This window comes from Macaca thibetana, chromosome 16, assembly GCF_024542745.1.
Source record: "Macaca thibetana thibetana isolate TM-01 chromosome 16, ASM2454274v1, whole genome shotgun sequence".
NCBI classification, from domain to species: domain Eukaryota; kingdom Metazoa; phylum Chordata; class Mammalia; order Primates; family Cercopithecidae; genus Macaca; species Macaca thibetana.
Genome location: NC_065593.1, coordinates 31,107,129 through 31,133,214, shown reverse-complemented (window position 1 = coordinate 31,133,214; position 26,086 = coordinate 31,107,129). Strand labels below are relative to the sequence as shown.

The 26,086-nt window shown below is 43.0% G+C and overlaps 3 protein-coding genes and 1 non-coding gene across 4 annotated transcripts in view; 3 read left to right on the top strand and 1 right to left on the bottom strand.

Moving 5' to 3' along the window:
• The window catches only part of LOC126939306 (TBC1 domain family member 3G-like), a 574,604-nt gene that overhangs the window by 276,097 nt on the left and 272,421 nt on the right, over window positions 1-26,086 (top strand). The window lies entirely within an intron of this gene.
• LOC126939308 (C-C motif chemokine 3-like 1) overlaps window positions 1-26,086 on the top strand; it is a 332,180-nt gene that overhangs the window by 112,843 nt on the left and 193,251 nt on the right. The gene's annotated exons all lie outside the window — the stretch shown is intronic.
• The window catches only part of LOC126939305 (TBC1 domain family member 3G-like), a 259,422-nt gene that overhangs the window by 217,567 nt on the left and 15,769 nt on the right, over window positions 1-26,086 (bottom strand). The gene's annotated exons all lie outside the window — the stretch shown is intronic.
• On the top strand, window positions 3,507-3,613 carry LOC126939980 (U6 spliceosomal RNA). Its single transcript, XR_007720514.1, has one exon. It is a non-coding gene; the product is annotated as a U6 spliceosomal RNA (small nuclear RNA).

Sequence of the window (26,086 nt, the reverse complement as noted above, 5' to 3'; positions counted from 1 at the left end):
TTTGAGGCCACACCCACCACGGAGATCAGGCAGGTGGGGAGCCACGACTTCCACCTCTGCAAAGAACTAAAAGGGAGGCCGGCACAGTGGCTCACGCCTGTAATCCCAGCACTTTGGGAGGCCGAGGCGGGCGGATCACAAGGTCAGGAGATCGAGACCATCCTGGCTAACACGGTGAAACCCCATCTCTACGAAAAATACAAAAAAATTAGCCGGGCGTGGCGGGGGGCGCCTGTAGTCCCAGCTGCTCGGGAGGCTGAGGCAGGAGAATGGCATGAACCCGGGAGGCAGAGCTTGCAGTGAGCCGAGATCATGCCACTGCACTCCAGCCTGGGAGACACAGCGAGACTCCGTCTCAAAAAAAAAAAAAAAAAGGGAACTAAAAGGGAGTTTACCTCAAATATCAACATAGACAAGGTAGACAACCTGAACTTCATCCCCAACCTGGCTTAACAAGGTGGCACCAACACTCCGCTCCTGTTAGATCAGTGTAAGAGAACACTAGTTAAAACAGTTGTTTAAGCCGCATAGTCTCATGAGAACACAAAAATGCGCAGGTTTCAGTCAAAACTTATTTGTGATACCAAAAAGATACCAAGAATTGGGAAGATTTCAAACTGAATGGAAAAAGGCAATAAACAAATGCAAACATTGATATATCTTATATCTAATATCTCACAGATACATCAGAATTAACTGAAAAAAAAACTTTTTTCGTTTGGTTGTTTTTTGTTTTTTGAGATGGAGTCTCGCTCTGCTGCCCAAGCTGGAGTGCACTGGCATTATCTCAGCTCATCTCCCAAGTTCAAGCCATTCTCCTGCCTCAGCCTCCTGAGTAGCAGGGATTACAGGTGCCGCCATCATGTCTCGCTAATTTTTGTGTTTTTAGTAGAGATGGGGTTTTGCCATGTTGGCCAGGCTGGCTTCAAACCCTGACCCCAGGTGACTAACCCATCTTGGCCTCCCCAAAAAAATGTTTCGGCCAGACGTGGTGACTCATGCCTGTAATCCCATCACTTTGGGAGGCCGTGGTGGGTGAATTACCTCAGGTCAGGAGTTTGAGAACAGCCTGACCAACATGGACAAACTCCGTCTCTACTAAAATTAGCCAGTGTGGTGGCGAATGCCTGTAATCCCAGCGACTTAGGAGGCTGAGGCAGGAATATCGCTTGAACCTGGGAGGGGGAGGTTGCGGTGAGCCAAGATCGCGCCATTGCACTTCAGCCTGGGCAACAAGAGCAAAACTTTGTCTCAAAAAAAGAAGAAAAACAGTTTCAGTGGAACAAATATCCAAAAAATATCAATGAACTAAAATAAACAGATATAAAACACAATAAAGAAAAATGGTTTTGGCATAGTGAATTGGGGTAGAAAAAAAATACAACAAGAAAAATGGAATTCCAAAAATGATCAAGGAACCCAAAAGAAAGCAGGAAAAAGAACAATCAAAAAACAAAAACTTAAACGAGGCATGGTGGCTGAGGCCTGTAATTCTAGCACTTTGGGAAGCCATGGTGGGTGAATCATCTAAGGCCGGGAATTCAAGACCAGCCTGGCCAACGTGGTGAAACCCCATCTCTGCTAAAAATATAAAAATTAGCTGGGTGTGGTGTCACATGCCTGTAATCCCAGTTACTTGGGAGACTGAGGCACAAGAACTGCTTGAACCCGGGAGGCAGAGGTTGCAGTAGGTCAAGATTGATCCACTACCCTCCAGCCTAGGCAAGAATAAGACTTTGTTCCAAAAAAAAAAAAAAAAAAAGGGGGGGGACTCTGACAACATCTGTAACTGTGTAAATGACCCAAATACCTAAATACGGCAAATAAAAGACAAAAACTGGCCAGGTGCAGTGGCTCATGACCGTAATCCCAGCACTTTGGGAGGCCAAGGAGAGCAGATCATTTGAGGTTCGGTGTTCGAGACCAGCCTGGCCAACATGGTGCAAATCTGTCTCTACTAAAAATACAAAAAAAGAATTTAGCCAGGTGTGGTGGTAGGCACCTGCAATAGCTACTCTGGAGGCTGAGGCAGGAGAATCATTTGAACCCACTAGGTGGAGGTTGCAGTGAGCCAAGATCATACCACTGCACTCCACCCTGAGTCACAGAGCGACACTCCGTCTCAAAAAAAAAAGACAAAGATTGACAAACTGGATTTTAAAAACTAACCTAAAGCCAAGCATGGTGGCTCACGCCTGTAATGCCAGAGCTTTGGGAGGCCATCACAGGAGGGTCTCTTGAGCCCAGGAGTTCGAGACCAGGCTGGGCAACATAACAAGACCTCGTCCCTACAAATAATAAAAATAATTAGCCAGGTGTGATGGTGCACATGTGTGGTCCCAATTACTTGGGAGGCTGAGGTGGGGGAATTGTTTGAGCCCAGGAGGTCCAGGGTGCAGTAAACCACGATTGTGCCACTGCAGTCCAGCCTGGGTGACAGAGCAAGACCATGTCTCAAAAGAAAAAAAAAAGGCCAGGCACGGTGGCTCACACTTGTAATCCTAGCACTTTGGGAGGCTGAGGAAGGCAGATCACTTGGTCAAGTGTTCAAGACCAGCTTGGTCAACATAGTGAAACCCCATCTCTATTAAAAATATAAAAAAAACCAGGCATGGTGGCGTGCACCTGTAATCCTAGCTACTCAGGAGGCTGAGGCAGGAGAATCACTTCAACCCGGGAGGCAGAGGTTGCAGTGAACCAAGATGATGCCATTGCTCTCCAGCCCAGGTGACGGTACAAGATTCCATCTCAAAAAAAAAGAAAAAAAAAAAGAAAAAGAAAAAGAAATAAAACATAACCTAACACTATTTTGTGTACAAGAAATTTACTTCGAATATAACACCCTAAGCAGGTTGAAAGCAAAGAAAAAATTAAAAAGGTATATGATGCAAACATTAATTAAAGAAATGCTGGATGACAATATCAGAAACAGTATACTTCAGAGCAAAGAAAAAGTACTAGAGACTAAGAAGGAAATTATTTATTGAGAGAAGGGTCAATCCACCAAAAGGACATAACATTCCTGAACGTGTATGCACCAAAAAACAAGACTACAAAATATGTGAACGAAAACCTGATGGAACAGAATGGAGAAATGCATAAATCCACTAGAGAGACTTCAATATTTCCCTGTAACAACTGTTAAAACTACACATATATTCACAGCAAGAATATTTAATTCAACCCCATGAACTAACTGCATCCATGGATATTAACAGAACATTGTACCCATCAAGAGTGGAATAATCTTTTTTTTTCCCAGACAGTCTCACTCTGTCGCTCAGGCTGGAGTACAGTGGTGCGATCTCAGCTCACTGCAACCTCTGCTTCCTGGGTTCAAGCAATTCTCCCGCCTCAGCCTCCCAAGTAGATGAGACTATAGGCATGTGCCACCATGCCCGGCTAATTTTTGTATTTTTTTTAGTAGAGATGGGGAGACTCTGTCTCAAAAAGAGAAAAAGAAAATAGCCAAAAGTGATGAACAGCAGATACATAAAGGTACTAGTTTGCTTGTCTCAGCAGCACATATACCAAAATTGAATCAATACAGAGAAGATTAGCATGCTCCCTGCACAGTGATGACATGCAAATTCTTAAAGTGTTCCGTGTTTTTTTATTAAAAAGATACCAAATAAGCACCTGAAAAAATGGTCAATATCATTAGCCGCCAAGTAAATATATATTAAAAACACAATGAGGCATGTGTAGTGACCCGTAATCCCAGCACTTTAGGAGACCAGTCTGGAGCATGGCTTGAGCTCAGAAGTTCAAAACTGGCCTGAGCAACATAGCAAGACCCCATCTCCTCAGAAATGTATTTTAAAAACACTGGCTGGGTGTAGTGGCACACACCCATAGTCCCAGCTACTCAGAGGGTTAAGGTGGCAATGAGCCATGATCACAACACTGCCCTTCAAAGCCTAGGTAACAGAGCAAGACCCTGTCTCAAAAATAATCATAATAATAATACACACAGTGAGATCACTACCCACCTATCAAAATTACTAAATGAAGACTTATGTTCACATGAAAACCTGTGTAATGTTTATAACACTTTTATTCATAATAACCTACAAGTGGAAATAACTGAGATTATCTTTCAGCAAATAAGTAATTAAACAAAATGCAGTATAACTGTAACAAACATTAGGCCGGGCGCGGTGGCTCAAGCCTGTAATCCCAGCACTTTGGGAGGCCGAGACGGGCGGATCAGGAGGTCAGGAGATCGAGACCATCCTGGCTAACACGGTGAAACCCCGTCTCTACTAAAAAATACAAAAAACTAGCCGGGCAAGGTGGCGGGCGCCTGTAGTCCCAGCTACTTGGGAGGCTGAGGCAGGAGAATGGCGGGAACCCGGGAGGCGGAGCTTGCAGTGAGCTGAGATCCGGCCACAGCACTCCAGCCTGGGCGACAGAGCGAGACTCTGTCTCAAAAAAAAAAAATAAAAATAAAAAAAAATAAAAAATGCAGTATAACTGTAACAAACATTAAGCAACAACCTGGAGGAATTTCCGAGGAATTAAACCTAGTGTAAAAAACTCAATCCCAGAAAGTTACATGTTGTTTGGTTTTGTTTTTAGACCGAGTCTCACTCTGTCACCCAGGGTGGAGTGCAGAGGCACAATCTCAGCTCATTGCAACCTCTGCCTCCTGGATTCAAGCAATTCTCATGTCTCAGCCTCCCAAGCAGCTGGGATTTCAGGTGAGCGCCACCACAGCTGGCTAATTTTTGTATTTTCAGTAGAGACAGGGTTTTACCATGTTGGCCAGGCTGGTTTCAAACTCCTGACCTCAAGTGACCCACCCGCCTCAGCCTCCCAATATGCTGGGATTACAGGCGTAAGCCATGCACCTGGCCTCTGGAAAATTACAACTTCTATTATCCCATTTATATAACATCCTTGACATAACAAAATTACCAAAATGAAGAATACATTAGTGGTTATGACTAAGTCTGGCAGCAGGAGGAAAGCAAGCGTGGCTATAAAAGCACAACAGGGGCCAGGCGCGGTGGCTCACGCCTGTAATCCCAGCACTTTGGGAGGCCGAGGCGGGTGGATCACGAGGTCAGGAGATCGAGACCATCCTGGCTAACACGGTGAAACCCCGTCTCTACTAAAAAATACAAAAAACTAGCCGGGCGAGGTGGCGGGCGCCTGTAGTCCCAGCTACTCGGGAGGCTGAGGCAGGAGAATGGCGGGAACCCGGGAGGCGGAGCTTGCAGTGAGCTGAGATCGCGCCACTGCACTCCAGCTTGGGCGACAGAGCGAGACTCTGTCTCAAAGAAAAAAAAAAAAAAAAAAAAAAAAAAAAGCACAACAGGAAGGGAGAGGATTCTGGGAAGATGGTGCAATAGGAAGCACCAGGAACCTGAGGTCCGGTGTTCAAGACTAGCCTGACCAACATGGAGAAACCCCGTCTCTACCAAAAATACCAAATTAGCTGGGCGTGGTGGCGCATGCCTGTAATCTCAGCTACTCAGGAGGCTGAGGAAGGAGAATCACTTGCAACCAGGAGGCAGAGGTTGCAGTGAGCCAAAATCAGGCCACTACACTCCAACCTGAGCAACAAGAGTGAAACTCCACCTCAAAAAATAAATAAATAAAATAAAAAACAGTGTTGTATTGGCACAAACACAGAGCACTGAAAGAGAACAGAGAGTTCAGAAATAAACTCTCGCTTATATGGTGAAGTGATTTTCAAAAAAGTGCCAGGATCACTCAGTGGGAAAGAGTCTTTTCAACAAATAATACTGGGAAAACTGGATTATCTACATGCAAAAGAATGTAGGTGGACACTTAGCTTACACCACACACAAAAATTGACTCAAAATGGATCGAAGATCTAAACATAAGAGCTACAACTGGGCCAGACATGGTGGGTCACACCTGTAATCCCAGCACTTTCGGAGGTCGAGGTGGGTGGATCGCGAGGTCAGGTCATCAAGACCATCCTGGCTAACACGGTGAAACCCCGTCTCTACTAAAACTACAAAAAAAACTAGCTGGGCGTGGTGGCGGGCGCCTGTAGTACCAGCTACTCGGGAGGCTGAGGCAGGAGAATGGCATGAACCCGGGAGGCGGAGTATGCAGTAAGCTGAGATTGCACCACTGCACTCCAGCCTGGGTGACAGAGGGAGACTGCGTCTCAAAATAATAATAATAAAAATAATAATAAAAATAAAAATGTCAACAAAGTTGCTCAACTATAACAGAAAAAGAAAGCTTACAAGAGAATGTAGAGCTCATAGTTTCTACTTAGTGTTCATTAGATAAATGCTTTAAATGGACTGAAAATCCTGAAACACTGCTTGAATCATAAAGAATCTATGAAATATTATGGAAGCATATTCTAGCTTGTTTCTGAAACCTCTGGAAAAAAACCTCCTCATGTATCAATACAAGCTAACCTGCTTTACAGAAATAAAAAGGAAATTATGAGTGGGCGCGGTAGCTCACATCTAAAATCCCATCACTTTGGGAGGTCGAGGCTGGCAGATCATGAGGTCAGGAGTTCGAAGCCAGCCTGGCCAACATGGTGAAACCCCCTCTCTACTAAAAATACAAAAATTAGGCAGGCATGGTGGTGCACACCTGTAATCCCAGCTCCTTGGGAGGCTGAGGCAGGAAAATAACTTGAACCTCAGAGACGGAGATTACAGTGCGCCAAGATCGCACCACTGCACTCAGCCTGGGACTGAGCGAGACTCTCTCTCAAAAAAAAAAAAAAAAGAAAGAAAGAAAAAGAAAAAGAAAAAAACAAAAAACAAACCTATACATTTTATTACATGTATACGTTTGTCTTTCATATACTTGTAACTCAGAAAACCATGCTTTCAGAAATGGAAATACAATAATATTAGCGATCATAACATCCGTGAAACTGTACAGAATAAACCGGCCAGATGCTGTCTCTTACACCCTAGAACCCAGGTTCTGGTCAAGGCTTCTCTTGGTTGTATGAACTCACCTCATGCACCTGTCATAAGGCTCAAAAGAGATACGGTAAACAGAAGCGTCCTATAAACTGTATAAGCCTGTAGATATGTGGTTCATCTAAATCAAGGCACTTTAACAACTGACAGCTGCCCCCACAGAATCTCTTTTCTCGATTCTTAAAATAAACAACTTATATTTCCAAGTCCGGTTCAAAAGTGATATTCTTAGAAGACTCTGCATCCCACCTGTCCATCAGGCAGAACGAATCCGTCTCCACTCTAGTATTATGCTCTCATAACTCTTGGCCCTTCACCAGTTCATTCAAGGGTATAAAGAGCAGTTAAAATATGTCAGGCATCATGCTATGCACTGGAGAAAAAAATCTTAAATGTGTAAAGCTTACAAAGTTTTTCACACACATTATCTCATGTCATACTGTAAAAAATATCCCATACTATCGTAATGGTTTGTTTACAATTTCTCTCACCAGAATGAATTCCCAGGGGGTAGAGACCAAGTGTGATTCACCTTTGACTCCCCAGGGTCTAGTGCAGTGTCTGGTACCCAGAAGGCACCCAGTAAGTGTTTGATAAATAAATGAGTAAAGGAGTAACAGACACTTGTTCGATTACTAAAATATCCATCAGGGTTAACAGTGAAATAATCTTCCACAAAGTTTCCACAGGGGAAAGGGGGAAAATACATTATATTACACAAACACATCTGGGGAGTGAAAATTCCTCCCTCCGGCAGAGCATCTCCAACTCAAGTTTAACTGTGTAACAAAGGCACGTAGCAACTGAAGATGGATTTGACTTTACTACGGGACTAACAAGCTCTAAGTGAAGAACAATGAGTTCTGCATAAAAGCTCCTATGTAGATCATTCTCCTTGATAAAACTGGACATTATTACACAAATATTAAAAAAAAACCTTAAACTAAAGGGCTTCTGCACAGCCAAAAAACTATCATCAGAGTGAACAGGCAACCAATAGAATGGGAGAAAATGTTTGCAATCTAGCCGTCTGACAAACGTCTAATATCCAGAATCCTCAAAGAATTTAAACAAATTTACAAGAAAGAAAAACCCATCAGAAAGAGAGTGAAAGATATGAACAGACACTTCTCAAAGAAGATATTTATGTGGTCAGCAAACATGAAAAAAAGCTCATCATCACTGCTTATTAGAGAAATGCAAATCAAAACCACAATGAGATACCATCTCATGCCAGTTAGAATGGCGATCATTAAAAAGTCAGGAAACAACAGATGCTGGAAAGGATGTGGAGATACAGGCACGCTTTTACACCGTTGGCGGGAGTGTAAATGAGTTCAATCATTGTGGAAGACAGTGTGGCGATTCCTCACAGTGACCACTTTAAATCTTATTTTACATGTAATAAAACCATTTTCTATTTACAAGAATCAAACAAAGTCTCCTAAAGCAAACACTTACAGCTTCATTTATTTCCCACTTTTGGCACAAAATTGGATTTTCACTGTAACTGTGGTGTGCTAAGTGCATGGTTAAGCCAGTGTCAGCGTCATCTTCCTGTAAATTACAGATGCCGTCTGTGAGCAGGTCTCCTGCGGACTCATGGATGTTGCATTTTGAAATCTGCTTTAGAGGATATTTTAAGACTTTTAGAACCAGAAATACCATTTGACCCAGCAATCCCATTACTGGGTATATACCCAAAGGATTGTGAATCATTCTACTATAAAGACACATGTACACATATGTTTATTGCAGCACTATTTACAACAGCAAAGACTTGGAACCAACCCAAATGCCCATGAAGGATAGACTGGATAAAGAAAATGTGGCACATGTATACCATGGAATACTAGGCAGCCATAAAAAAGAATGAGTTCATGTAATTTTCAGGGACGTGGATGAAGCTGGAAACCATCATCTCAGCAAACTAACACAGGAACAGAAAACCAAACACCGCATGTTCTCACTCATGAGTGGGAGTTGAACAATGAGAACACATGGACACAGGGAGGGAACATCACACACCAGGGCCTGTCAGGGGACGGCGGGCAAGGGGAGGGATAGCATTAGGACAAATACTTAATGCATGCGGGGCTTAAAACCTAGATGGCAGGTTGACAGGTGTAGCAGACCACCATGGCACATGTATACCTGTGTAACAAACCTGCATGTTCTGCACATGTATCCCAGAACTTAAAGTATAATTTTTAAAAATTTTAAAAATAAAAAAAAATAAAGTCTTGTTTCAGGGTAATATTAATTTGCATTGCCACCTATTTCAACATGGCAGACAATTGTGCCATCTGAGCCAAATGGAGCTTTGACATGAAATCTGAAAATACCCCATGAATGGAGTGATAAAGTGAAATAATCCAATGCTACCAGTTCTCATAAGCTCAAAATGCAATTCTCTACTGTACAGAAATCCCTGGTATAGGTGAGAGATACACGTCAAGATCTTGCATATTCCAAAGTTTACGGCTATCACTACGACACAGAGCTTCTTCTGTAAACTTCCCATGTTTCCACTGAAGAGCACTGTGTCTGGGGCTACTTTACCATCACTAACTTCACAATGGTGTTGTCTCCTTGGTGTAATATTTCACAACAAGACAAAGAATAGGTATGTGTGTATGTGAATCATTCATGCTACTTACCACATAAATAACAACAAGCAGCAAATATGAAGATAAAAGTAAAGTTGAAGTATAAATGCTGCTGTCCAGATGGGTGAGGCTTACTCATCCACCAAGCGATGTCCTCGGCCCAATACAGTGAGTTTTAATAGACAGTCAGGGTCAGGTGACATTCATCTATCTAGTCCTACATGCCATTTTGGCATTGAAGGTTTCCACAGGGCTAGAGTCACTTAGCTCCAGGTGCACAATTCTAATGTATGAGTATACTTTTCTATTCTAAAGCAACAGTGGGCAAAATGGCTCAGTGTAATTTTAGAATTCGTGTACTACATACCAAGCACTGGAATAGGTAAACATTTTACATACATCCTCTCTAATCTTTGCAACATTCCACAAAGTAAGGGTTATTTTACCCACTTAAAAGTCACTGGATGCCGGGCGCGGTGGCTCAGGCCTGTAATCCCAGCACGTTGGGAGGCTGAGGCGGGCGGATCGCGAGGTCAGGAGATCGAGATCACCCTGGCTAACACGGTGAAACCCCGTCTCTACTAAAAATACAAAAATGAATTAGCCAGGCGTGGTGGCAGGCGCCTGTAGTCCCAGCTACTCCGGAGGCTGAGGCAGGAGAATGGCGTGAACCCGAGGGGCGGAGCTTGCAGGGAGCTGAGATCACGCCGCTGCACTCCAGCCCAGATGGCAGAGGGAGACTCCATCTCAAAAAGTAAAAACAAAATAAATAAAAGTAACTGGAAAGTCAGAGGATTTAAGTCCACTGCCCCCAAAATCTACAGCCCACACCAGGATATGAACCCAAATCTCTCTGGCTTCAAAACCCTGCCCTAATCATTTCACTATATCACCAATCGAAGAAAAAAGTTAAGGTATCTTAGTCAGATAAAAGTGGCAAATTAGACCGAGGGCGGTGGCTCAGGCCTGTGATCCCAGCACTTAGGAAGGCCGGGGCGGGCAGATCACCAGGTCAGGAGATCGAGACCATCCTGGCTAAGATGGTGAAACCCCCAACTCTACTAAAAAAATACAAAAAATTAATCAGCGTGGTGACACATGCCTGTAGTCCCAGCTACTCAGGAGGCTGAGTCAGGAGAATCACTTGAACCCGAAAGGCAGAGGTTGCAGTGAGCCGAGATCATGCCACTGCACTCCAGCTTGGGTGACAGAGAGAGACTCCATCTCAAAAAAAAAAAAAAAAAGGGGGGGGGGCAAATTAATGAAAGGAAAATATTAAAAGTTAACCCTACAAACCAAGAAATCTATTTATGATTATGTTTTTTGTAGGAGACAGAGTCTTGCTATATTGTCCAGGCTAGTCTCAAAGTCCTGACCTCAAGCAATCCTCCCGACTCAGCCTCCTGAGTAGTGGGGATTACAGGCATTACAGGCATGAGCCAATGCCCCCAGCAAGAAGTCTGTATGTTCTTATCACGCATGTGACTAAACAAAATTATACGTAAGAAACTGATAAATCGTGGTAATATTTTAAATATCATGACTACACTGAAACCCTGCCAGAGGTATTTTTAAAATGTCAAGGCTTTTTTTTTTTTTTTTTTTTTTTTTTTTTTTTTCCCCAGACAGAGTCTCCCTCTGTTGCCCAAGCTGGAGTACAATGGTGTGATATCTTGGCTCACTGCAACCTCTGCCTCCCGGGTTCAAGCGATTCTCCTGCCTCAGCCTCCCAAGTAGCTGGGATTGCAGGCACGTGCCACCACACCTGGCTAATTTTTGTTTTTTGTTTTGTTTTGTTTTGTTTTGTTTTTGAGACGGAGTCTCGCTCTGTCGCCCAGGCTGGAGTGCAGTGGCCCGATCTCAGTTCACTGCAAGCTCCGCCTCCCGGGTTTACACCATTCTCTTGCATCAGCCTCCGGAGTAGCTGGGACTACAGGCGCCTGCCAACTCGCCCGGCTAGCTTTTTGTATTTTTTAGAGACAGGGTTTCACCGTGTTAGCCAGGATGGTCTCGATCTCCTGACCTTGTGATCCGCCCGTCTAGGCCTCCCAAAGTGCTGGGATTACAGGCTTGAGCCACTGCGCCTGGCCAATTTTTGTATTTTTAATAGAGATGGGGTTTCACCGTGTTGGTCAGGCTGGTCTCGAACTCCTGACCTCGTGATCCACCCGCCATGGCATCCCCAAGTGCTGGGATTACAGGCGTGAGCCACCGCACCTGGCCAAAATGTCAAGGATTTTTACGCTGATGTGCTTAATGTGCCCAGTCTCTAATTCTAGTGGTAATCAATGACATGCCCATAAATCAGAGGGTACTTCTATGAAACAATCACAGCCTGCAAGTATGGATAAAACGCCTCAGCTTTACCTCTTAGATGGTTCTAGACAGTTTCAGAATTCGTGCCTCTTTCTTCAACTCTCTCATTCATTTTATTATCCTTAGCAGTAAAATAATCTTACCAATTGCTTTCCCTATGAAATTGTGAATGAAAATTCCCATTTCTCTTTGCTAGGTCTTGTTAGCTGCCATCTCTGGGAAGGAGAAAGTGTTTTTATAGACAGGCATGTCAAGGACAAATCATGGAGCTGATATACAAGGGTGGATGGCAAATAAACTGCATCTTATGAAGTAACTCCAACTAATTTCTGCCTGGAGCACTGTGTTTAAAAGGACTCCTAAGCCACATCTGGAGGGACCTGGGGAAAAAAAACAAAAGAGAAGTAAGGAAGACAAGTGGAGAACCAGTAAAGTGTTGTGCTACAGTAGCCTAGGGTTTCAGGAAAGGAGATTATAATACGAAGTCAGGCAGAGCAGCAGCCAAACAACACAAAGAAAAATGTCCGTGAGACTTGGCATGCAGGAGATCACTGATGTGCCTATTGACAAGTTCAGTAGTGTTGTGAGGGAAGAAGTCAATGGGCTAAAGCGGAAGTGAGTGCTGACACAGAGACAGCAGGTGTAAACCAGAGACAGAGCCAGCGTACCAGATGGCTGAAGTCAAATACGTAGCAAATGGGGATAGAGACAAGTGTCCGATGGATGTATTGGCCTTCTCAGGACAAATATTCCATCGCCTAAAAATCATAGGAAAGGGGTAAAGAAGGATACTCCCATAGGTCAATTTATGGAAGACAGCAAAACCTTAAAATTCTCAATGAAGTAGGAGCTAAGAACCTCAGTATCAGGTGAAGAGACAGGAAGATCAAGAGGAGGAAGGAGATTGGGTAAAGATGTTGAAGAGAATGAGAGAACTAAACAGGGTTGGGCAAGGAAAAGGCATCAGGCAAGGCTGAGCACTCAGATGAGTTTGAAAAGATTTAGTAGTTACTTTAAAACAGGGTTCATCTGTATGACTAGTTGCTTTTTCTTTAGCCCTCTCATACAGAAGTAGAACAACAGACTGTGGATTGGGCTAGTATTTTACCAGGGTACAGCAGGAAGACAGGGGTACAGGAAAGGCCCAATGTTGGGAGGATTTCAGTTAATCTCCTGTGAGATCCAGGCGGGCTAGGGTAGCAGGGTAGGTTATAAGAAGAAAAATACAGACAAACTCGTGAGACTGCAGAGGCGTGGAAGGAGAAAATGTGTTGGGTGAAAGTGAGATGCAGAAGATTTCTGAGGTGATACACCTGTAGATGAGAAGGTGGAGGTCCCAGCCCGGGTAAAGGGTGGCTGATCTACACCTGGTGATGACCACTGGCATTAAAGGAATCCAGAAGAGTCGAGGCTTTTTCTGTTTGTGTCAGTTATCTTCTTATACAAGTTTCTCTTCACCACTGAAAACCTCTGAAAGTTGTCAACTTCATTAAGGTAAATTCAGAAGACCTACTTTATTCAAAATGACAAAATGCTTCTAGAGAAAACGCACATATGTCTGGTCAGATAATGCATGTTATGATTTGGGACAAATCATAGCATTTCAGTGTTTGAGGTAATCTGGTCTGTCTGTCCTCTTTATTCCTTAACTCTCCATCTGTACAGACAGAAACAATATAATCAGCCACATATCTTGTATAAAATAAATATGAAGAGAGAAACAATTATAAAGGCAGAAGTTCTTGGGGTGAGGAGAAGAACTTTAAAATTAACTAGCTACTTCTTCAAGAAGAAAAATATCAGGGAGTACTGAAAGACAACAATTGTAGAAAGGAAGAGAAATTAACCGAAACAGCAAGCAAAAACTTTCTAAAAATGTATCAACAGTCCCGTGAAAAACAAATAGCTACAAGCTTGACACTAATTCAAAGTCAGTATTTTCTTCTGACTGAGACTCAGGGAAAGCAAGCCAAAAATGAAAGTTACCTTATCCACCTTGTAGGAAAAGAAATTTCTGTCTTCCATAACACAAACTGCTAAAACCTGCAAACATCCATTTTCAGATAAAAAGAGTATTAAGGAGAACTGGTAAAAACAATTCATTACAAAGTTAATTGTCTCTCTCTCTCTCTCTCTCTCTCTCTGTGTGTGTATTTGTGTGTGTGTTAAAGTCTGGCATTCACTTACAATAATTGATCTACTCTTTTTCTAAGCAAAAATATGTACTTTTGGAACAAGTAAAAATTTACATTATCATGAAAGAAGATTTATGAAGAAGCATAAGCTTAAACATAGTTCTTGCCATAAAAAGTCTGATCCTACCGCAAAATATCAAACTTGGAAATTTGGCAATATTATAGAAAAAACTGCAAATGAGTGTGTTTTTTAATCCTGCAATTCTAATTAAGGAACTTATAATAATGATGGATACACACAAAGGCTTTACTATGTATAATAATGAAAACAGAAAATAATACAAAAGGCCAGCATTAGGGAAGTGGTTACATAATTTATGGTTTCTCTGTATTATGCAATATATGCACCATATATATGTGTATACATATATATACACACATTTATTTATGTTTTTAGAGATGGAGTCTCTCTCTCTCGCCAGGCTGGAGTGAGGTGGTGCCATCTCAGCTCACTGCAACCTCCGCCTCCTGGGTTCAAGCGATTCTCCTGCCTCAGCGTCTAGAGTAGCTGGGTTGCTACAGGTGTGCACAAACATGCCTAGCTAATTTTTTATATTTTTAGTAGAGACGGAGTTTCACCACGTTGATCAGGATGGTCTCGATCCCTTTTTTTTTTTCTTTTTTCAGAGGGAGTCTCGCTCTGTCTCCCAGCCTGGGGTGCAGTGGCCAGATCTCAGCTCACTGCAAGCTCCGCCTCCGGGGCTTATGCCATTCTCCTGCCTCAGCCTCCCGAGTAGCTGGGACTACAGGCACCCGCCACCTCGGCAGGCTAGTTTTTTGTATTTTTTAGTAGAGACGGGGTTTCACCGTGTTAGCCAGGATAGTCTCGATCTCCTGACCTCGTGATCCGCCCGTCTCGGCCTCCCAAAGTGCTGGGATTACAGGCGTGAGCCACCGCGCCCAGCCGGTCTGGATTTCTTGACCTCATGATCTTCCCATCTTGGCCTCCCAAAGTGCTGGGATTACAGGCATGAGCCACCGCGCCCGGCCACACCATATGTTTAAAAACAACCACAACAACAAAAATCAGATTACCTGGGAAAAGGCTTGCAATCTACTGAAGAGTAAAAGACGTTAGAGAATTTGTAGTAATGTGTGATTTAAATTTTTCTTTTTGTGTTGTTGAACTATCTATGCTTTTTAAAGTGAGCACTACGACAAAAGCACATTTAGAGCTTTTGTTATTTCAAACAAGTTATTTCAAAAAAATCTTCCCACTTCTTCCTCAAAGCACTTAGCAAATGAAATACAGTAACACTGAAAAACTAGTTTTTCACATTACTTTGTAAACATATTTTACTAATAATTTTAATGTTCTCTTACTACCTAGCAAGTATTTTTAATTTCAAAAAAATTGACTACAAAAAGTATTTGGAGGCTGGGCTGGTGGCTCACGCCTGTAATCCCATCACTTTGGGATGCTGAGGTGGGTGGATCACAAGGTCAGCAGTTTAAGACCAGCCTTGACAATATGGTAAAACCCCATCTCTACCAAAAATACAAAAATTAGCTGGGTATGGTGGCAGGCGCCTGTAGTCCCAGCTACTCGGGAGGCTGAGGCAGGAGAATTGCTTGAACCTGGGAGGAGGAGGTTGCAGTGAGCCTACATCGCACCACTGCACTCCAGTCTGGGCTTATATTTAAAGTGGTAACTTTTAAAGAAAAGTAAATTGGACAGTATGTTAAGCCCATAAGACATGACTAATTTATGACATTCAGTAGCAAATATCAACATAATTCCTGACACTTAACTCTCACGGATACAAGCTGCTCAAGTGCTTATAGGCTAAGTCCACAGAGATAAGTCATTTTCTGATCCTTAGTTGCTACAACAAAACACAAAGTCAAGAGCAAAGAAATCTGTACATTTCCGAGAAAAGTAGATAAATAAAGAAACAGACTATGGTGGCTTATTTTCAAAACTATATCTACTTCATCCAAGTATTTAAGTACTTTCTTCTGAAATCTTGAAAAATAAAACCTTTTTAGAATTTGATATATGACCTAATGTCTCTTTATATGGCTTCTTCATATATAAGTGGTAACAGGCCATTCAAACATAAGTCATTATCAGCATGATTTTTTTACTAATAACCTGTGGTATTGGACAAAAGCTTTAGAGCAAGACCTGCTAAGGAAAAGAACACATTAAGGCAATAAAAAACATGTTAAGGTAACAATTAACTGATTAGCACAGGATCTTTTCTCATTATGGTGGGAACAGTTGCAATTCCTTTTCTATGGAAAAGAGTCATTAGGAGAATAGAATGAATTAGCATGGATAAAGCACTTACTATAATAAACATCATAAAATATCAGTTACGTAAGTAAACGAATTAATAAACATGGAAAACCACATCATGCACATACATTCAATAATACCTACTTTTGAAGGTGGTCATGTTCTTTCAGAAATAGCTCAGTTCTTCTGTTGTTTACTCCAGACCCACTTTTATATGACCTGGGACAAAAGAGAAAATTTATAAACATTTTTGGCAGAGGATACAAAATCAGAGGAACTGAGTGACCCTAGTGATCTTGAAAGTAGATACATTGGCCGGGCGCAGTGGCTCAAGCCTGTAATCCCAGCACTTTAGGAGGCTGAGGCAGGCGGATCACAAGGTCAGGAGATCAAGACCATCCTGGCTAACACAGTGAAACCCCGTCTCTACTAAAAATACAAAAAATGAGTCAGGCATGGTGGCAGGCGCCTGTAGTCCAGCTACTCGGGAGGCTGAGGCAGGAGAATGAGGTTAACCCGGGAGGCGGAGCTTGCAGTGAGCCAAGATTGTGCCATTGCACTCCAGCCTGCGTGACAGAGCGACACTCCGTCTCAAAAAAAAAAAAAAAAGAAAGTAGATACATTGAGCATCTTCATAGTTTTGAATGAACAACAAAAGTGCATAATCCTTTCCCTTTCACCCCCAAAAATGATATCTAGTATAAACAGATAAATACTAATGCCTCTCTATTTTAGGCCTAACAGTTTGCTATGTTTTTCACAAAAATAACTCAACATTCAGAAACAAACAAACAAACAAAATATCTTACTTTTACTTTCCTTTCCTTCTCTGCTATCTTCATTTTCTCCAAGCGGAAGTAAACCGTAGCACTGATTTAGTATGTAGCACATGGGGAGGGAAAGCCGTTGAAATGGAATGTTTTCCATAACAGTAATACATGCGGTCCACCAACGGAAACCTTAGGAAACCAACAGTTTTTTTTTTTGTTTTTTTTTTTTTTTTTTTTGAGACAGGGTCTCTTTGTCACTTAGGCTGGAGTGCAGTGGCACAGTCTCAGCTCACTGCAGCCTTCTCAACCTCCCAGGTTCAAGTGGTCCTCCTGCCTCAGGCCCGCAAGTAGCTGGGAGTACAGGAGCACGCCACCATGCCCAGCTAATTTTTGTATTTTGGGTAGAGATGGGGTTTTGTCATGTTCCCCAGTCTGGTCTCAAACTCCTGAGATCAAGCAATCCGCTCGCCTCAGCCTCCCAGAGTACTAGGATTACAGGTGTGAACCACCATGCCTGGCTCCAAATTTTTAAAATTCAAGTTAACTGTACAAATACTACAGTAAGACCAAAGAGAGTCATGCTGTTAAAATGGAAATACTGGCTGAGACGCAGGGCTACCGTGAAAAGCACAGGAGAAAACACCACCGAGGAAGGCAGAATGATATAACCAAGAACACACTGGACTCGGGAGACTGATGACTTGGATTTAAATCTATACTCCATCCTTTCATAGGGGCTTCACCTTAGACAAGTGTGTCAATGTCTACATTTGTAAAATGAGACTGATTATTTCTATCTTAACCGAAAGATCATTATGGAGCCAAAAAAAAAAAATACATGAAAAAATACTGTGTAAGTTACTATATACATCCATGCCACACACACACACACACACACACACACACACACAATGTCAGGTATCATTACTATATCACATCTCACTAATCATATTCTGCCTTGGATTATACTAACTTGAGTACCTGCCTTACTTTCCTCCAGCACCTGGATTATAAACTCCTGCAGGGCCACGTTGGTCTTTACATTTCTACCTGCTACTGTGACTAACTCAGAGTTGGTCCTCAGGAGCTAGTTGAAGGAATGGATGAATATATCTTTTCTGCCCATTTTTCAAAAACCAAGTGATTACAATGGGTTGCATTCTAGTGATTCCCACACATTGTGTGTGAGGGGTGCTCGGTGTCTGTACATTAAAGGCATCCCATACACAGGTTCCAGTGTATTCCTCAAAATGTGTATGTAAATACACTGAACGGAAATTAAACAAAAGGCTTACATGTCCTGAAGGACTAGAAATCTGACAACTGTCTTTTTTTTTTTTTTTTTTTTTTTGAGACAACTGTCTTACTGTTGAAACTGTTTACGCCATTCTCCTACCTCAGCCTCCCGAGTAGCTGGGACTACAGGCGCCCGCCACCTCGCCCGGCTAGTTTTTTGTATTTTTTAGTAGAGACGGGGTTTCACCGTGTTAGCCAGGATGGTCTCGATCTCCTGACCTCGTGATCCGCCCGTCTCGGCCTCCCAAAGTGCTGGGATTACAGGCTTGAGCCACCGCGCCCGGCCTGACAACTGTCTTACTGTTGAAACTGTCACAACAAAATAAAGGATCTCTAGGAAAGTGTTTCTGAGAGTACACATAATGTATAGTTGATAATCGTGTATATCACAGTTTATGAAACTTATCACATAATCTATCACCAGTGACACGATGACAGGTATCATTCGATGGCTCCAGATTGGAAAGTCTTCAGCTTCAATGAGATGCCCACGGGACTTAACATTGTCAGTCGTGTTCAGTTGTGAAAAAATTTCCCAAATTGTGTATCAAATGCTAGAATAGATCATTAAAGGAGAGGCGAAATGACTTCACCTTAAAAAATATTTAAAATGATAGATTGAGATCAGCATAAAAACATTGGGAGTCCTTAAATAATGTAACATTAAGGCTATGAGTTTCTATGTATTATTGTTGTAATACATACAAATGTAATATACAATTGTTGGGACAAGGGAGGGGGCAGAGATAGTGGATAAACAGGAAGACAAACATGGAGAACTTCAGTAACTGATAATGCTATAATTTTAAAAATTTTATTTTCTTTAGCACATCTGCAGAGGATCATAAAAATAATGTTGTAATTCTTAGGGTGGGTGGTAAGAGATCAAAATACCGTGAAGATACCATCTAAGCTGCACTTTGAATTAAGACAGGAAAGTCAAGGTTGGCAGCAGCCAATGGTAAAATAAGAGGAAGCATGAGATAAAAACGGAAAAGTAGATTAGGATGACGCTGTAGCAGCGATGTTCAAAGACAGTGAAATGGGAATTGGAAACTGTGAAATCTCCACCACGGTTCTGCCACTCAATTTGCAATTAACCGTGAACATATCCTAAAGCCAAATCTGAATAAATATTCTACAAAATAATATAAAAGGCAACTTACTCAATATCTTTTCATACTGATCCCATGAGATTCTGCCTTTCCCGTATTGCCATAAAGTTTGCTTTGGTTTTATGGAATCCACGTGTATAATCCTGTAGTAAATCAACATCTAGTTTCAACATAAGCTAATTATTGGATTTTCATCTGACTGAACCAGTTACGTATTGTCTTTACACTGTAAATTTCTGTCAAGGAAAGTGCTATTTAAGAAATCAAATTAACCAAAGGTAAAAATAACTTTATCATTACTTTTCTGAAAAGTGACCAACTTCTTTCAAATGAAAATAATTCAGTGCTAGGGAAACAGTGCCATTACATCACTATCCTTTGTATCTCCTAGTACTTTGTCTTATGAGGTAGAATTAGGAAGAAAAAATTCCCAAATAAAATAACTTCAAATAGCCTAGGAGAAAACTTGAGAGGCTCTTTCTACTTAATAGTGCACCTAATAGAGCTTATTTTCCAATTTCATCATTTTGGAGCTCTCCCCAAAAATTTAATTCCTAAACTAATCAAAAAAGAGCAAGAGAATTGTAAAGAACAAAATCATCTTTAAACGTTTTCCCTTATTTTTGTACCATTGTATTTTTAAAAGATATTAAGGATATTAATTACTTTTTAAATATGCAGAGATGGCCGGATGCAGTGGCCCAGGCCTATAATCCCAGCACTTTGGGAGGCCGAGGTGCGTGGATCACTTGAGGTCAGGAGTTCAAGACCAGCCTGGCCAACATGGCGAAACCCCATCTCTACTGAAAATACAAAACTTAGCCGGGCATGTCAGTGGCTGTAATCCTGTGCCTCAGCCTCCCGAGTGACTGAGATTACAGGCGTGTGCCACCATGCCCGACTAATTTGTTTTGCAATTTTAGTAGAGACAGAGTTTCACCATGTTGGCCAAGCTGTTCTCGAGCTCCTGACCTCAGGTGATCCACCCGCCTTGGCCTCTTAAACTGCTGGGATTACAGGTGTGAGCCACTGCGCACAGCTGAACCCACTTTCTGACTATGGCCACTGGATTGAGGGGGATATACTGGCGGTGTCATTATCACTGGGTAAACTAAGGCCAGGGAGCCAAGCCTATGGACTGGGACTGTTTCCACAGCTGCTTTCACATAAGCTTTGGTGGCCCGCCCTCTCAGCAGGAAGGACAGAGATGGCTATTGCCATCTCTGAGATAAAGTTGACTTCACTTTAGAAAGTAGAGTACTTGATGTTTCACTTCTGGTTCCTAATTCTGGGTCTACAGGGAGAGACCCCCTCTGTCCTACTTCATGTATCACAGTTCCTGAAACGCTACTAGTTAGAGGTCCTTTGGGCAAACAACTGACCTTTTCTGCAAATCCTTCTTATCTAACAAGACCCAGCCTAAATGTCACCTCCAAAACTTTCCTCAACCTCCACCCCAGGAGAGTAACATTCTCTTGGTACTTATCTTGTCATAGGACTTATCAGACTCTATTGTAATTAATTATTGTGATGATTTTACATTTCTCTCCTGTATCTTGATGGCTAGCATGGGGTCTTACTGATCTTTCGTCCTCAGCGCTCAATCATGGGCACTTATTGTCCTCAGTAATGTGTGTTTTGGGAGGATGAGGAGAATTCAGAGAGCCGTTGTAATTAGGAAGACACTCACATGGCTTCCAGTACAGATGGACATTATTATTGCCATGTTACAGTTGAGGAGACTAAGCCACGGAGAGTTTTAGTAGCCTGAAGTAATAGTTAAATGCAGAACCACAATCAAACTCCAAAGACAGTGGTCTAAACTAGTCCACATGACTGTCAGGCTACATCCAAATTCTGAGAAAATAATTTGGACTCATCTCTGGGTACAGATAAATGACCGTTTTGAGGTCAAAGAATTCTGCTGTCTCGAGTGTGGCACTCATCATCACGATTTCATTAGCATAGAATAACTGCTTTGAGCAAAGCAACTCACTCTAGAGGCTTCTGAGTGCTCAATCAGATTAAAAATAGGTGCCATCCACCCAAAACTGTTACTTTGGATTTCAGTGAGTTGAGGAACAGCATGTGGCCCTTATTGCTGGCTGTTTGCTAAAGCCGTTTCGAGCTTGTGAAAAGAAGCCTGATCCAAGTATAGCACAGTGGCTGAGAGTGAGGACCCCGGAGTGTGACAGGTCTGGTTTGCATCTGGCTCCACTACTTGCGCTGTGTGACCTTGGGAAAATTAACTTCCCTTTCTGAGCCTCACTTCTCTTTTCTGTAAAGTGGGGATTATAATTCCTACTTCAATGTTGGACAGACCAAATTACAATCTATGTACACATACATACCCCTGGCACAGAGCCCTCAACACTGGCAGCTACTATTCTTGTGGATTTCTGTGAAAGGGGATGCGTGTCTTTCTATTCCCTAGAGCGGGGCACCTACAGACAGCTCATGCAAACTGTATCATTTCATTAAGGAAATATTTCAAGATAAAGAAAACTCAGAACCTGTCCCTATTTTATTCTGCTGGATATTGTAAACTGAACCATGAAGAGACTCCAAGGCCGAAGCTAGTATTACTGTCACTTCCATAGCTCTATGTGGGCTCATGATTCCCGTATGGAGATCAGGAAGCTTCGTATGTGACCAATTCTGCCTCAAGAGTCATTAGCCAGGGGAGGGGCAATAAAATCACTCTCTTAAATAATTTCCTCACAAGGTGACAAAGAGCATCACGATTGTCTACAGAGGACAGTCGCCACCCAAAGGGCTCCTGCTGCCAGTGAAAGCCTTTACAACACAAGAGGGTCATTATCAGCGATGGCTTGTGAGTACTCAGCTCTTCCAAATATCAGCTCCGCTGCTCCCCATGCTCCGAAACTAGAGCATGAGACCAAGGCCTGGGTTGCTGGGAAGGGCCTGCAGGAGACAGCTGGACCCCACAATAAGCATGCGTCCTTCCACCTACACCTCTTCAGCTTGTACCAGACCTAGAGAGTGTAGCGAGTCAGCCTAAGAATCTGAGCTCAGCTCAGCCTGACCAGCATGGGAGGCCGAGGCGGGCCTGGACTCAGGAGATCGAGACCTGAAACTCCTACTAAAAAAATACAAAAAATGAGCCGGGCGCGGTGGCGGGCGCCTGTAGTTCCAGCTACTCGGGAGGCTGAGGCAGGAGAATGGCGTGCCAGGAGGCGGAGCTTGCAGTGAGCCAGGATCGCGCCACTGCACTCGAGCTTGGGCGACAGAGCGAGACTCCGTCTCAAAAAAAAAAAAAAAAAAAGAATCTGAGCTCAGGACCAGATCACCTGGACTCAGATCCTGACTCCAACTTAGCAGCTGCGTGACCGAGGACACGTTATTTAACCCCAGCATCATGTTGCTAGGGGAAGTTTCCTCTGATGACAACACAGATGGGCAGAGATGGGCTGAGATTTACATCTTCCCTCCCAGCATGTGCGTCCTGGCTCATGACACAGGTATTTGGAAGCTTAAGTCCCAGTAGGAAGCTGACCTTTCTGGATTCTATAGACCTGTGTTTAGCATTAAGTATTTTCAAACAAGCTTTCTAAGCCAAGGGAAACAGCTTCTTCCGCCTAATAATAAAGACAACTAAAGATGGTGGCCACCTTGAATAACAGAGAAACGGGACAGGGAGAAAGCAACTGGCATATACTGGATACGTCTCTGTGCCAGATTTTATCCCCCTCCCCCACATCTCCTATCTTCACCCCCTTTAAAGATCAAAAACATTATCAGAAGTTGTCTTCATTTCACACATGAAGAGACAATAGTTTGCCCAGGTTTACACAACTTAGTTCCCCAACTCTTTCGATTTCAAATCCCAACTTCTCTCCTTCACATGACACTATTTATTACTTTTCCTTACACACTGCCGTTTACCTGATTTTAGATGTAAATATTAATATTACAGGGCTCGGCTGGACGCGGTGGCTCATGCCTGTAATCGTAGCACTTTGGGAGCCCGAGGCGGGTGGATCACAAGGTCAGGAGATCGAGACCATTGTGGCTAACACAGTGAAACCCCATCTCTATTAAAAAATACAAAAAATTAACCGGGCGTTGTCGTAGGCGCCTGTAGTCTTAGCTACTCGGGAGGCTGAGGCAGGAGAATGGCGTGAACCTGGGAGGCGGCGCTTTCAGTGACCCTAGATCCTGCCATTGCACTCCAGCCTGGGCGACAGAGTGAGACTCCATAAAAAAAAAAAAAAAAAAAAAAAAAAAAAAATTGTACAGGGCTCAGGTCTTGGCCTAGGAACAAGGACTGGCATCCTGTTTTCTTCTTCTCCCAATCTTCACAGAACTATCTAGAATTCCTCATTCAATCACAGTATCTGAAACGTTAACAAGTAGAGACTTCCTAGGGTAAGAAGCCTCCTGGCTGTTCAGATGTAGGAGAATCCCGTATTTGATTATAATCACATTTTACCTCCTCCTTCCAACTTGAAAAATACTTAAGTCTTCTTGTATTATAGGTTCTCAGAAACGTGGATCCATCTTTTATATCTAAGTTTTTATTTCTCCTTTTGCAAAAGCTGCTCCAAATACCAGCTGTGCTGCTCCGCAGGCTCTGAATGTTCAGAAGAACATTCTCGTTACGAGGATGACTCCATGGAATGCTTGACCGCTAAGTTTGATAAACAACTGGTCAGTCTTTTTCACTTTAGCCGCAGCTGGGGAGGCAAGCCTCTATATGAGTGGCAGAGGCTGGCTGGCTGTTTAGCAGACTCATTTCTTCTTTCTGAGGACACAGTAGCTTACATTTCCTAGCTTTCTTTGCCGTTGGTTTGCTACGGCCATGCAATTGAGTTCTAGCTAATGGAATATAAGCAGAAGTGATGCACCCCACTTCCAGGGTGAGCCCCCGAACTCCCCTGCTGCCCATGCACAGCCTTCCACTCTCTCCTTCCTATTGCTGGCATGAAGCACATAAGCAAGCTGTCTTGGAAGCCACGTGTTGAAGCTGGTGAAGACTACAAGATGGAAGGAGCCTGGTCCCGGAATCACCACTTGGAGAAAAGCTGCTTGCTGTTCACATACACCGGTTTTGGATTTCACACAGGGAGGCATAACCAGTAAAGAATAACCAGTTAAACCAGTAAGACTTGGATTTCTGACCCCCTAGCTGACTGACAGATCAGCTGACCCCCTTCTGATCCCCTAGCTGACTGACAGATTCATGGGAACGATTGTTATTTCAAGTCACTGAGCTCTGGGACAATTGACTTTTGTTGCAGCAGCTGATTAAGACATTGTAAATTCTCATTAGTTGCATCACTTTGACAAGTCAGTCTAACCTCTTTCTTCTACCAACACCACCACGACCACCACTGCCGCCGCCCTCCACTGTACTCCTAAAGACAGTGGCTACTTTTGGGGATTCTTAATTTCTTGAAGTCGCTGTGTGGAGGCCAAAGCAACTCCACGTTGGATGCTAATCTGCCATGTTGACTTCAGATTAACCTCTGCTCTGGGAAGACCATTAAGATTTCCAGTTTGTCTAGTATTCCGTGTGTAAGATCACATACTTACTGTAAATCCTGCCCTTAGGTCAAAACAGCTTTGCTGTTGTCATACTTTAATTGTCCTACACATCACTTCTGAATCATGTATACTCTCTACCTGTGGGATACCAGCCCTGGGTCTGCAGGGTAATGGTGCGGGGATCCACGATCTCATCTCTCCACCACCAGACACTGACATGGCTTCTGTTTGTAAGTTCCTATTAAATATTACTTTATGTTTTTGTCGTTTGTTTATTTTGTTTTGTTTTGTTTTGTTTTGTTTTTTTCAGACGGAGTTTTTCTCTTGTTGCCCAAGCTGGAGTGCAATGGTGCGATCTCGGCTCACTGCAACCTCCGCTTCCCGGGTTCAAACGATTCTCCTGCCTTAGCCTCCCGAGTAGCTGGGACCACAAGCATGTGCTAATTTTTTGTATTTTTAGTAGAGACGGGATTTCTCCATGTCGGTCAGGCTGGTCTCGAACTCCCAAGCTCAGGTGATCTGCCCACCTCGGCCTCCCAAAGTGCTGGGATTACAGGCATGAGCCCCCACGCCCAGCCACTTTCTAAGAGGTAGGATTTGTCAGCCGCTTTCTTCCGCCGCTCAGATTCATTGTATTTTGGGGGTAGGTTTGCATAGATTTGCCCGCCATGGAACAACTATGAATTTTTTCTGAAAGAATGGCGGTGTTATAGTTGTGGAATACTACAGTCATATTACATTCAGGGAGTGGCAGTTCATGCTGTATTTCAGATGTAATTTCATTCCTTCCTATAGGCTGGTGAGGCCGGAAGACTTTGGGGTGACATCATGGTGCATTTTGTAGAAAGGTAATATTTGTGATTCTTGGGGTTTCAGCATGAAACTGAGAAAGGAAAGCTCAGTGAAGAGGAGAACAGTGGTACAGCGGACACATTAGTTTTTAAAGTTGGATCAGCCTCAAATAAGTACAGATTTCTGGGCCACCAGTGAGTGTCCATGGCACAGATCCAAGCATACCAGTCAGAAAGCAGCCACTTCCCAGGGAGCATCATGTAGCTTTTAGACTCCAGGGACACCACAAGCCACTGTCAGGTGAGAGG